The sequence below is a fragment of the Coregonus clupeaformis genome, unplaced genomic scaffold (genome assembly GCF_020615455.1).
Source record: "Coregonus clupeaformis isolate EN_2021a unplaced genomic scaffold, ASM2061545v1 scaf2617, whole genome shotgun sequence".
NCBI classification, from domain to species: Eukaryota; Metazoa; Chordata; class Actinopteri; order Salmoniformes; family Salmonidae; genus Coregonus; species Coregonus clupeaformis.
Window position 1 is genome coordinate 21992 of NW_025536071.1, and position 12470 is coordinate 34461.

Below are 12470 nucleotides of genomic sequence, written 5' to 3' on the forward strand. Positions count from 1 at the left end.
CCCCCCCCAACGGTTGATCCACTGTTGACAACAGTTTGCTAGGGAAGTATCTAAGCTAGCTGGCAGCTCTAGCGTGGGCGGTGTGGTCCCGATGCTAAAAACAACCCGAGGAAGAAACGCTAAGTTGAAGCAACACCAGCACACCGATCCGGTGGGTAAGTGAACTGCAGTTGATCTGGATAGAGAGAGAGAGACTGGAGGAAAAAAGGACGACGCTGAAAACTTGCCAAATCAAATTGTCGTGTAACCTTAGTAGTTTCCAAATAGACGTTGTTGTTCATTTAATCCTTCTCTTGACTTTTTATTTAATATCTGCAACGTTGTACACTAACCTAATATAAGTGCGCTTGCCTGCTATTCTAATTTATATGGTACAGTATTGAAAGCGCCTTCCCAACCTCGTAAATTATGTTCCGGCAGGAGGCACAGACCTATAATCAGTTTTACCCTCCTCCAACTTCAACCCGTAGCCATTCAGGGAACTTCTAAATACTGACCTGGGATCAGCATCTAGTGTGGGTTTTTTATCTTCCAGCATCAAAAAGGAAGTGGAGCTGTTTGTTTTCCGACTCCCGCCTGATGAGATGTGTGTTGCAGTACCCTGGTTAGACAGAGGGCGGCGCTGTGCACCCAGCGTTGAGAGAGAGAAGAGGGGAGATATGTTCCGGCAGGCACAGACCTAGAATCAGTTTTACCCTCCTCCGACTTCAACCCGTAGCCTTTCAGGGAACTTCTAAATACTGACCTGGGATCAGCCTGATGAAATGTGTGTTGCAGTACCCTGGTTAGACCGAGGGCGGCGCTGTGCACCCAGCGTTGAGAGAGAGAGAGGGGACGTTCAAACTGCACTGACTGGCTGTTGAGACTGGAGAGAAGGATCTTTGTGCCGAAACTAAAAAAACCCTAACCTGTGCCACACTCATGAATTAAAACCGCTCATTCGTGAGGTAAATATGAGAAAGGGAATACAATTTTTTGTGGTGTTTGTGGACCGCGGTTACCGTATGCAGATTTTTTTGGGGCCATAGTTGTGTGTAGAGAGCTTTCTTTTTGGTGATAATTGTTGATGTTGGAAAATCCTTCGTGGCGCAAGTTTCGTGGAGAGGGAGGGCGACGCTAACGTTTTATGTCCAGAGAACTAGCGCGATTGTAGGAAGCGATGTGAGAGGAGCTGAAGTTCAAACAAATAAGTGATTTATATGTATTTTCCTGACACGTAAAGTTTTTCTAAACGCTAAACATGGCAGGAGTCGGTCGCAGGAAGAGCTCTTGAGAATAACGATTCTTCGTTAGTTAATTTTTCTGCCTAATTTGTAGCAACAGTAATGTCAAATGTGATGATGGGTGTTGTGTGAATAGTTTGCGGCCTAGGCTAACAATGCTAACTAGCTAGTTAGCTAGTATGGCATACACAGTGTGGGTCTCATGAACCAGCTAGCATAGCTAGCTAGCATCGCTGCTCATCCTGCAATTTGATGTTTTTTTAAAAAATATATATTAATTTGATTGTCGGACTCGTTGACCATAAAGACAGGTGTAATGGTATATTTAATGTGTTTGTATTTCAAAACGCAAACCAACTGGTGGCTACAAACATTATCTTTATGAAAGAGCATGCGATTGCAGAGCGGATATCGCGCTTATTAGCTAGCATGCTAGCTAGCACAGCGACGATTGTATTTTGATTCTACAAAAAAAAACTTCATTCGGGGAGACATTTTCACGCTGTCGACTGACGCGTTCATATTCCCCTCGCAGTCTATCGCATAAATAATCATCAGAAGCACAAAAACAGTGTTTTTAAACATGGTTTTTTGAGAAGTGCGGTAGAATGGTTGTGTTGAACTTTTGTTTTCTGCCCCATAGAGGCCAGTAGAGGACTGTGTGGATTAAACACCCGACCAAGCATGGAGTTCCCGCAGCAGCAGAAACCGGCGGGGGACGGCAAGATCACCTACCCGCTTGGAGTGAAGGAAATCACGGAGAAGATCAGCAACGACGAGGTGGTGAAACGGTTAAAGGTAGGTCGGGTTGAACCGCCCCTAGCTAACTGTCAGGACTGACGCTGAGCTGCGATGTTATAATATGCCATTTTAGCAGACGCTTTTATCCGAAGCGACTTACAGTCATGTGTGCATACATTTTTTACGTATGGGTGGTCCCGGGGATCGAACCCACTACCCTGGCGTTACAAGCGCCGTGCTCTACCAGCTGAGCTACAGAGGTGGTGGGAGAGACCTAGTGATCTGGTGGGGGGTGGGCTGGCTATCTCTTCAGACTCACTAGATCAATGTCCAGCCACTGGCAGATGACCAATAGCACCCCAACTCTCTAAACATGAATGGAAGGTGCTATAGCCGAGTTAGTCTTGTGCTAGTATAGGCAGGGGGAGAGAGAGACTGAGATGAATGGAGGAAAAGTAAAGCAAGCATAGCTTTTCAGAGACATTTTACATTTTTTAGTCATTTAGCAGACCGCTCTTATCCAGAGCGACTTACGGGAGCAATTAGGGTTAAGTGCCTTGCTCAAGGGGCACATCGGCAGATTTTTTTCACCTAGTCGGATCGGGGATTAGAACCAGCGACCTTTCGGTTTACTGGCACAACGCTCTTAACCGCTAAGCTACCTGCCGTAGCTATCTATGGTTCCAGTGTTGTTTTTAATAAACGTTGCTACTCTGCTGGGAATAGCCAGAAATGTGTGTTATTGTGACGTTTTTTTCATGGTACTGGACCGTGGTACTGTCAGAGATATAGAACACATGGCACTGGTGTTCTTTATGACGTCGTTGGAGGACGCTTTATGACGCCACAAAGGAGGTCTGCCTTCTTCTGCACCTGCATTATGATGTCATGAATGCTGCTGTTGTGTTCTGCTGAGGATAGACCGTGGCAGCACAGGATGAGGATAGACCGTGGCAGCACAGGATGGGGATAGACCGTGGCAGCACAGGATGAGGATAGACCGTGGTAGCACAGGATGAGGATAGACCGTGGTAGCACAGGATGAGGATAGACCGTGGCAGCACAGGATGAGGATAGACCGTGGTAGCACAGGATGAGGATAGACCGTGGTAGCACAGGATGAGGATAGACCGTGGTAGCACAGGATGGGGATAGACCGTGGTAGCACAGGATGAGGATAGACCGTGGTAGCACAGGATGAGGATAGACCGTGGTAGCACAGGATGAGATAGACCGTGGTAGCACAGGATGAGGATAGACCGTGGGTAGCACAGGATGAGGTAGACCGTAGTAGCACGGGATGAGGATAGACCGTGTAGCACAGGATGAGGATGGACCGTGGTAGCACAGGATGAGGGATGGTGCGTGTGCTGGGTGAGGAATGAGCCGTGGTAGCACGGATGAGATGAGCCATTGTTAGCTGGGATGAGGATAGACCGTGGTAGCACACAGGATGAGATAGACCGCGGTAGTGGATGAGGATGTGTGGTAGCACAGGATGAGGATGGGCCAGAGCGTTGTTGGATGGGATGGACCGTGGTAGCACTTTGGATGGGGATATGAACCGTGGTAGCTACAGGATGGGGATGGGCCGTGGTAGCACAGATGGATAGACCGTGGTAGCACAGGATGAGGATAGACCGTGGTAGCACAGGATGAGGATGAGGGCGTGTGCAGATGGGGGATGGGCCGTGGTACGCCGGGATGAGGATAGACCGTGGTACTTCCCAGGATGAGGATGAGCCGTGGCAGCACAGGATGAGGATGGACCGTGGTAGCTAGGATGAGGATAGACCGTGGTAGCACAGGATAGGATAGGCCGTGGCAGCACAGGATGAGGGTGGAGCGTGGTAGCACAGGATGAGGATAGACCGTGGTACGCCGGGATGAGGATAGACCAGTGAAGAGCACTTCCAGGATGAGGATGAGACCGTGTGAAATAGCACAGGATGGGGATAGACCGTGGTAGCACAGGATGGGGATGAACCGTGGTGGCACAGGATGAGGATGGGCCGTGGTATGCACAGGATGAGGATAGACGTGGTAGCACAGGATGGGGATAGACCGTGGCAGCACAGGATGAGGATAGACCGTGGTAGCACAGGATGGGGATAGACCGTGGTAGCACAGGATGGGGATAGACCGTGGTAGCACAGGATGGGGATAGACCGTGGTAGCACAGGATGAGGATAGACCGTGGTAGCACAGGATGAGGATAGACCGTGGGTAGCACAGGATGGGGATAGACCGTGGTAGCACAGGATGAGGATAGACCGTGGTAGCACAGGATGAGGATAGACCGTGGTAGCACAGGATGAGGATAGACCGTGGTAGCACAGGATGAGGATAGACCGTGGTAGCACAGGATGAGGATAGACCGTGGTAGCACAGGATGAGGATAGACCGTGGTAGCACAGGATGAGGATAGACCGTGGTAGCACAGGAACGAAAAGACAAGACTGTTTAAAAAACGACTTCTACGCTGACTTGGGCAGGAGCTCACCGGAACTGGGTAACCGTACCGGGCACCTCAAACGTTCTACTGCCCGAGTTCCTGCACCTCCTTTTATAGAATATTACCTCAAAAGTATTGTGGAGTTCCTGCACCTAAATACAAACAGTACCGGACCAGCACCTAAATACAAACAGTCCCGGACCAGCACCTAAACGTAAACGGTACCTATTTCAGTCCAAGTCGAGCGCTGAGCTGAGGTATAGTAACACCCTTACACAGATTTTAAATGAACGGTGTGTTAACCCCTAGGGCTGGGTCTGGACAGCATTGGTCTACTGAGTCTGGCGGTGTGGAGTTTGATGAGCGTCAGGGAGGGAAGTGTCTGGCGGTGTGGAGTTTGATGAGCATCAGGGGAGGGAAGTGTCTGGCGGTGTGGAGTTTGATGAGCGTCAGGGGAGGGAAGTGTCTGGCGGTGTGGAGTTTGATGAGCGTCAGGCAGGGGAAGTGTCTGGCGGTGTGGAGTTTGATGAGCGTCAGGGAGGGAAGTGTCTGGCGGTGTGGAGTTTGATGAGCGTCAGGGAGGGAAGTGTCTGGCGGTGTGGAGTTTGATGAGCATCAGGGAGGGACGTTTGTTTTGTTGTGTGGAGTTTGATGAGCGTCAGGGAGGGAAGTGTCTGGCGGAGTGGAGTTTGATGAGCGTCAGGGAGGGAAGTGTCTGGCGGTGTGGAGTTTGATGAGCGTCAGGGAGGGAAGTGTCTGGCGGTGTGGAGTTTGATGAGCATCAGGGAGGGAAGTGTCTGGCGGGTGTGGAGTTTGATGAGCGTCAGGGAGGGAAGTGTCTGGCGGTGTGGAGTTTGATGAGCGTCAGGGAGGGAAGTGTCTGGCGGTGTGGAGTTTGATGAGCATCAGGGAGGGACGTTTGTTTTGTTGTGTGGAGTTTGATGAGCGTCAGGGAGGGAAGTGTCTGGCGGTGTGGAGTTTGATGAGCATCAGGGAGGGACGTTTGTTTTGTTGTGTGGAGTTTGATGAGCGTCAGGAAGGGAAGTGTCTGGCGGTGTGGAGTTTGATGAGCGTCAGGGAGGGAAGTGTCTGGCGGTGTGGAGTTTGATGAGCATCAGGGAGGGACGTTTGTTTTGTTGTGTGGAGTTTGATGAGCGTCAGGAAGGGAAGTGTCTGGCGGTGTGGAGTTTGATGAGCGTCAGGGAGGGAAGTGTCTGGCGGTGTGGAGTTTGATGAGCGTCAGGGAGGGAAGTGTCTGGCGGTGTGGAGTTTGATGAGCATCAGGGAGGGACGTTTGTTTTGTTGTGTGGAGTTTGATGAGCGTCAGGGAGGGAAGTGTCTGGCGGTGTGGAGTTTGATGAGCGTCAGGGAGGGAAGTGTCTGGCGGTGTGGAGTTTGATGAGCGTCAGGGAGGGAAGTGTCTGGCGGTGTGGAGTTTGATGAGCATCAGGGAGGGAAGTGTCTGGCGTGTGTGGAGTTTGATGAGCGTCAGGGAGGGAAGTGTCTGGCGGTGTGGAGTTTGATGAGCGTCAGGGAGGGAAGTGTCTGGCGGTGTGGAATTTGATGAGCGTCAGGGAGGGAAGTGTCTGGCGGTGTGGAGTTTGATGAGCGTCAGGGAGGGAAGTGTCTGGCGGTGTGGAGTTTGATGAGCGTCAGGGAGGGAAGTGTCTGGCGGTGTGGAGTTTGATGAGCGTCAGGGAGGGAAGTGTCTGGCGGTGTGGAGTTTGATGAGCATCAGGGAGGGAAGTGTCTGGCGGTGTGGAGTTTGATGAGCGTCAGGGAGGGGAAGTGTCTGGCGGTGTGGAGTTTGATGAGCGTCAGGGAGGGAAGTGTCTGGCGGTGTGGAGTTTGATGAGCGTCAGGGAGGGAAGTGTCTGGCGGTGTGGAGTTTGATGAGCGTCAGGGAGGGAAGTGTCTGGCGGTGTGGAGTTTGATGAGCGTCAGGGAGGGAAGTGTCTGGCGGTGTGGAGTTTGATGAGCGTCAGGGAGGAAGTGTCTGGCGGTGTGGAGTTTGATGAGCGTCAGGGAGGGAAGTGTCTGGCGGTGTGGAGTTTGATGAGCGTCAGGGAGGGAAGTGTCTGGCGGTGTGGAGTTTGATGAGCGTCAGGGAGGGGAAGTGTCTGGCGGTGTGGAGTTTGATGAGCGTCAGGGAGGGAAGTGTCTGGCGGTGTGGAGTTTGATGAGCGTCAGGGAGGGAAGTGTCTGGCGGTGTGGAGTTTGATGAGCGTCAGGGAGGGAAGTGTCTGGCGGTGTGGAGTTTGATGAGCGTCAGGGAGGGAAGTGTCTGGCGGTGTGGAGTTTGATGAGCGTCAGGGAGGGAAGTGTCTGGCGGTGTGGAGTTTGATGAGCGTCAGGGAGGGACGTTTGTTTTGTTGTGTATGGATCCCCTGAGGCAAACTGGCCCATTTTTACCAGAGTCCATAGGGTGACCGTGGATGTGGTGTGCAAATGGTTATATCAACTGTCAAGGAACTTAACAAAGTCCTATATTGGGCAGGATCAATGAGTTGGCTAACTTTCCTAAATACTCTGAAGTAACTTAGTTCTTAAAGCTGGAATCCATGAAACAACGCCACTGTTCCACACAGCACCTTTCCCACTGTTCCCCCAGCACCTTTCTCACTGTTCCCCCAGCACCTTTCTCACTGTTCCCCAGCACCTTTCTCACTGTTCCCCAGCACCTTTCTCACTGCCCCAGCACCTTTCTATGTTCCCCAGCACCTTTACCAGCCTTTCTGTTCCCCCCAGCACCTTTCTCACCGTTCCGCCCAGCACCTTTCCCACCGTTCCCCCCAGCACCTTTCTCACTGTTCTCCCCAGCACCTTTCTCACCGTTCCGCCCAGCACCTTTCTCACTGTTCCGCCCAGCACCTTTCTCACTGTTCTCCCCTTTCTCACTGTTCTCCCCCAGCACCTTTCTCACTGTTCCCCCAGCACCTTTCCCACTGTTCCCCCCAGCACCTTTCCCACTGTTCCCCCCAGCACCTTTCTCACTGTTCTCCCCCAGCACCTTTCTCACCGTTCCGCCCAGCACCTTTCTCACTGTTCCGCCCAGCACCTTTCTCACTGTTCTCCCCTTTCTCACTGTTCTCCCCAGCACCTTTCCCACTGTTCCGCCCCAGCACCTTTCTCACTGTTCCGCCCCAGCACCTTTCTCACTGTTCCGCCCCAGCACCTTTCTCACTGTTCTCCCCAGCACCTTTCTCACTGTTCCCCCCCAGCACCTTTCTCACTGTTCCGCCCCAGCACCTTTCCCACTGTTCTCCCCAGCACCTTTCTCACTGTTCTTCCCCAGCACCTTTCTCACTGTTCTGCCCCAGCACCTTTCCCACTGTTCTTCCCCAGCACCTTTCTCACTGTTCCCCCCCAGCACCTTTCTCACTGTTCCCCCCCAGCACCTTTCTCACTGTTCCGCCCCAGCACCTTTCTCACTGTTCTCCCCAGCACCTTTCTCACTGTTCCCCCCCAGCACCTTTCTCACTGTTCTCCCCAGCACCTTTCTCACTGTTCCCCCCAGCACCTTTCCCACTGTTCCCCAGCACCTTTCTCACTGTTCCCCCCCAGCACCTTTCTCACTGTTCCCCCCAGCACCTTTCTCACTGTTCCCCCCAGCACCTTTCTCACTGTTCCCCCCAGCACCTTTCCCACTGTTCCCCCCAGCACCTTTCTCACTGTTCCCCCCAGCACCTTTCCCACTGTTCCCCCAGCACCTTTCTTCACTGTTCCCCCCAGCACCTTTCTCACTGTTCCCCCAGCACCTTTCCCCTGTTCCCCCAGCACCTTTCCCACTGTTCTCCCCAGCACCTTTCTCACTGTTCCCCCCAGCACCTTTCTCACTGTTCCCCCCAGCACCTTTCTCACTGTTCCCCCAGCACCTTTCTCACTGTTCCCCCCAGCACCTTTCTCACTGTTCCCCCCAGCACCTTTCTCACCGTTCCCCCCAGCACCTTTCTCACTGTTCCCCAGCACCTTTCCACTGTTCCCCCCAGCACCTTTCTCACTGTTCCCCCCAGCACCTTTCCACTGTTCCCCCAGCACCTTTCTCACTGTTCCCCCAGCACCTTTCTCACTGTTCCCCCAGCACCTTTCTCACTGTTCCCCCCAGCACCTTTCCCCCTGTTCCCCCAGCACCTTTCCCACTGTTCTCCCCAGCACCTTTCTCACTGTTCCCCCCAGCACCTTTCTCACTGTTCTCCCCCAGCACCTTTCTCACTGTTCCCCCCAGCACCTTTCCCCTGTTCCCCCAGCACCTTTCCACCTGTTCCCTTCCCCCCAGCACCTTTCTCACTGTTCCCCTCAGCACCTTTCTCACTGTTCTCCCCCAGCACCTTTCTCACTGTTCCGCCCCAGGGTTTGAATACTTATGTGAATAAGGTATTTGTTGTAATTTTTCATATTTTAGCAAAATTAATCAACCCTGTTTTTGCTTTGTCATTATGGGGTATTGTGTGTAGATTGAGGGGGGAAAAAATGATTGTATCAATTTTAGAATAAGGCTGTAACGTAACAATGTGGGAAAGGTCAAGGGGTCTGAATACTTGCACTGTATTCTGCTGTTAGTGATGTCAGAGGGGGAAAACGGTGTTCGTTATTTTGAAGTATCTTCTTTCTTGTTGTAATATCCTCAACAGAAGTGGCAGTTTCATCAGCTTTAAAGCTAGGGAGACTTGAAATGGGATAAACGGACTGACTTGACACTCCCAACAACCCATTTTAACATCAACAGCTATGTCTGAAAGTGTGTCAACGTTAGCTGGTTAAAACGTCTATTCTCTGAGATTCTGTTCAGGCAATTTAGAATAAAGGTAGATGTGTTATTTATCTGTCTCTTTCTCTCCTCTCTCCCCCCCTCTCCTCTCTCCCCCCTCTCCTCTCTCTGTCTCCCTCTCTCCCCCCTCTCCTCTCTATGTCTCCCTCTCTCCCCCCTCTCCTCTCTCCCCCCTCTCCTCTCTCTGAAAGCTGTGCATGATTGGTTTTGTGTTGTGATAGTGAAAGAGGCTGGGATGATACCAGGACCTTACTCTTTGGTCCTTTAAAAACCTGCTGTATGTAAAATATGCTGTGCTATAGCTTAGAAAATGAATACATGTGACTCTGGATGACAACAACCTAATGATGTGTGTTTCCGAACATTAGGGCTGTTTTCCTAAAGAAGTTGATGCCGCTTCGTGTGTTTTGTTTCCTTGCCACGATGCTAAGTAGTACAGCGATACTGGTCTGGCCCTGAGCCACCAGTGGCCGTCTGGAGTTAGTGGAACCTGGTTTCTGAGCGGCTGTGAAGTTCAGGGATAGCTTTTGACTTGATATTGTTATAAGAATGCAGGTACGGAAGATTAACATTTTGGAGAAGGAAAGCCTTTATTTTTCTGACATTTTAAACTGCTTTAGATAGTAGTATCCAGACTGCTGTGAAGGGGTTCGCGGAAGAGAAAGAAATGTGCTCAAACAGCAGAATGTAATATGCCATTTAGCAGACGCTTTATCCAGAGCGACTTACAAATAGGTGCATTCACCTTATAGACAGTGGGATAACCACTTTACAATGTTTTTTTTTTTTTGTAAATGTAATATGCCATTTAGCAGACGCTTTTATCCAAAGCGACTTACAGTCTATGTGTTCATACCTTTTTTACGTATGGGGTGGTCCCGGGGATTGAACCCACTACCCTGGCGTTACAAGCGCCGTGCTCTACCAGCTGAGCTACAGAGGATCACGGTGTATTTGGGTATCAGGTTTTGCATAAATAGATAAAAAACCAGCCGTTCCCTTTCGCCAGCCAGCTCAGCTATTCTCATAAACAAAACCACATTTACATTTTTAGTCATTTTAGCAGACGCTCTTATCCAGAGCGACTTACAGTTAGTGAGCGCATACATTATTATTTTTTCATACATGGGCCGAATCAGGTCAGTTACATGCAGTATGAGTCCCCAGTCCAGCGCTGGTGTAGAAAGATTTCACAGTTTCTGGTGGAGGCTTTTTTTCCCCGGTAGATTGAGCCAGAGAGCGAGAGCGAGGGAGAAGCAGAGGGACTTGTCTCCTCTGCAGCCTGCCTGTTTCAGAACCCATCCCCCCCCCCAACTCTGCCTGCAGCTTGGATTGCTGCTCCTGGTTGCCTGGCAACCCACACACTTGAGGTGGTGGTGTCTGCTGGGTCCTAGTGCTAGAGGGGGTTGTTTTGAGTGGAGTTGCGTCTCTTTCTCTGTTGAGTGGGAGAGAGAATGAGAGTTTTACAGCTCTTAAAATGGTTGATGTTATCCTTCCTCTAGTACTCTTCCAATGATACATTAGTAATGGAAGCTGGTTTTATTCCAATGATACATTAGTAATGGAAGCTGGTTTTATTCCAATGATACATTAGTAATGGAAGCTGGTTTTATTCCAATGATACATTAGTAATGGAAGCTGGTTTTATTCCAATGATACATTAGTAATGGAAGCTGGTTTTATTCCAATGATACATTAGTAATGGAAGCTGGTTTTATTCCAATGATACATTAGTAATGGAAGCTGGTTTTATACCAATGATACATTAGTAATGGAAGCTGGTTTTATTCCAATGATACATTAGTAATGGAAGCTGGTTTTATTCCAATGATACATTAGTAATGGAAGCTGGTTTTATTCCAATGATACATTGGTAATGGAAGCTGGTTTTATTCCAATGATACATTAGTAATGGAAGCTGGTTTTATTCCAATGATACATTAGTAATGGAAGCTGGTTTTATTCCAATGATACATTAGTAATGGAAGCTGGTTTTATTCCAATGATACATTAGTAATGGAAGCTGGTTTTATTCCAATGATACATTAGTAATGGAAGCTGGTTTTATTCCAATGATACATTAGTAATGGAAGCTGGTTTTATTCCAATGATACATTAGTAATGGAAGCTGGTTTTATTCCAATGATACATTAGTAATGGAAGCTGGTTTTATTCCAATGATACATTAGTAATGGAAGCTGGTTTTATTCCAATGATACATTAGTAATGGAAGCTGGTTTTATTCCAATGATACATTAGTAATGGAAGCTGGTTTTATTCCAATGATACATTGGTAATGGAAGCTGGTTTTATTCCAATGATACATTGGTAATGGAAGCTGGTTTTATTCCAATGATACATTAGTAATGGAAGCTGGTTTTTATTCCAATGATACATTAGTAATGGAAGCTGGTTTTATTCCAATGATACATTAGTAATGGAAGCTGGTTTTATTCCAATGATACATTAGTAATGGAAGCTGGTTTTATTCCAATGATACATTAGTAATGGAAGCTGGTTTTATTCCAATGATACATTGGTAATGGAAGCTGGTTTTATTCCAATGATACATTAGTAATGGAAGCTGGTTTTATTCCAATGATACATTAGTAATGGAAGCTGGTTTTATTCCAATGATACATTAGTAATGGAAGCTGGTTTTATTCCAATGATACATTAGTAATGGAAGCTGGTTTTATTCCAATGATACATTAGTAATGGAAGCTGGTTTTATTCCAATGATACATTAGTAATGGAAGCTGGTTTTATTCCAATGATACATTAGTAATGGAAGCTGGTTTTATTCCAATGATACATTAGTAATGGAAGCTGGTTTTATTCCAATGATACATTAGTAATGGAAGCTGGTTTTATTCCAATGATACATTAGTAATGGAAGCTGGTTTTATTCCAATGATACATTAGTAATGGAAGCTGGTTTTATTCCAATGATACATTAGTAATGGAAGCTGGTTTTATTCCAATGATACATTAGTAATGGAAGCTGGTTTTATTCCAATGATACATTAGTAATGGAAGCTGGTTTTATTCCAATGATACATTGGTAATGGAAGCTGGTTTTATTCCAATGATACATTAGTAATGGAAGCTGGTTTTATTCCAATGATACATTAGTAATGGAAGCTGGTTTTATTCCAATGATACATTGGTAATGGAAGCTGGTTTTATTCCAATGATACATTAGTAATGGAAGCTGGTTTTATCTCCAATGATACATTAGTAATGGAAGCTGGTTTTATTCCAATGATACATTAGTAATGGA

The 12470-nt window shown here is 48.3% G+C and overlaps 1 pseudogene; it reads left to right on the forward strand.

Moving 5' to 3' along the window:
• The first annotated feature begins 49 nt into the window (after window positions 1–49).
• Window positions 50–12470, forward strand: part of LOC121562674 — a 47732-nt pseudogene continuing 35311 nt past the window's right edge.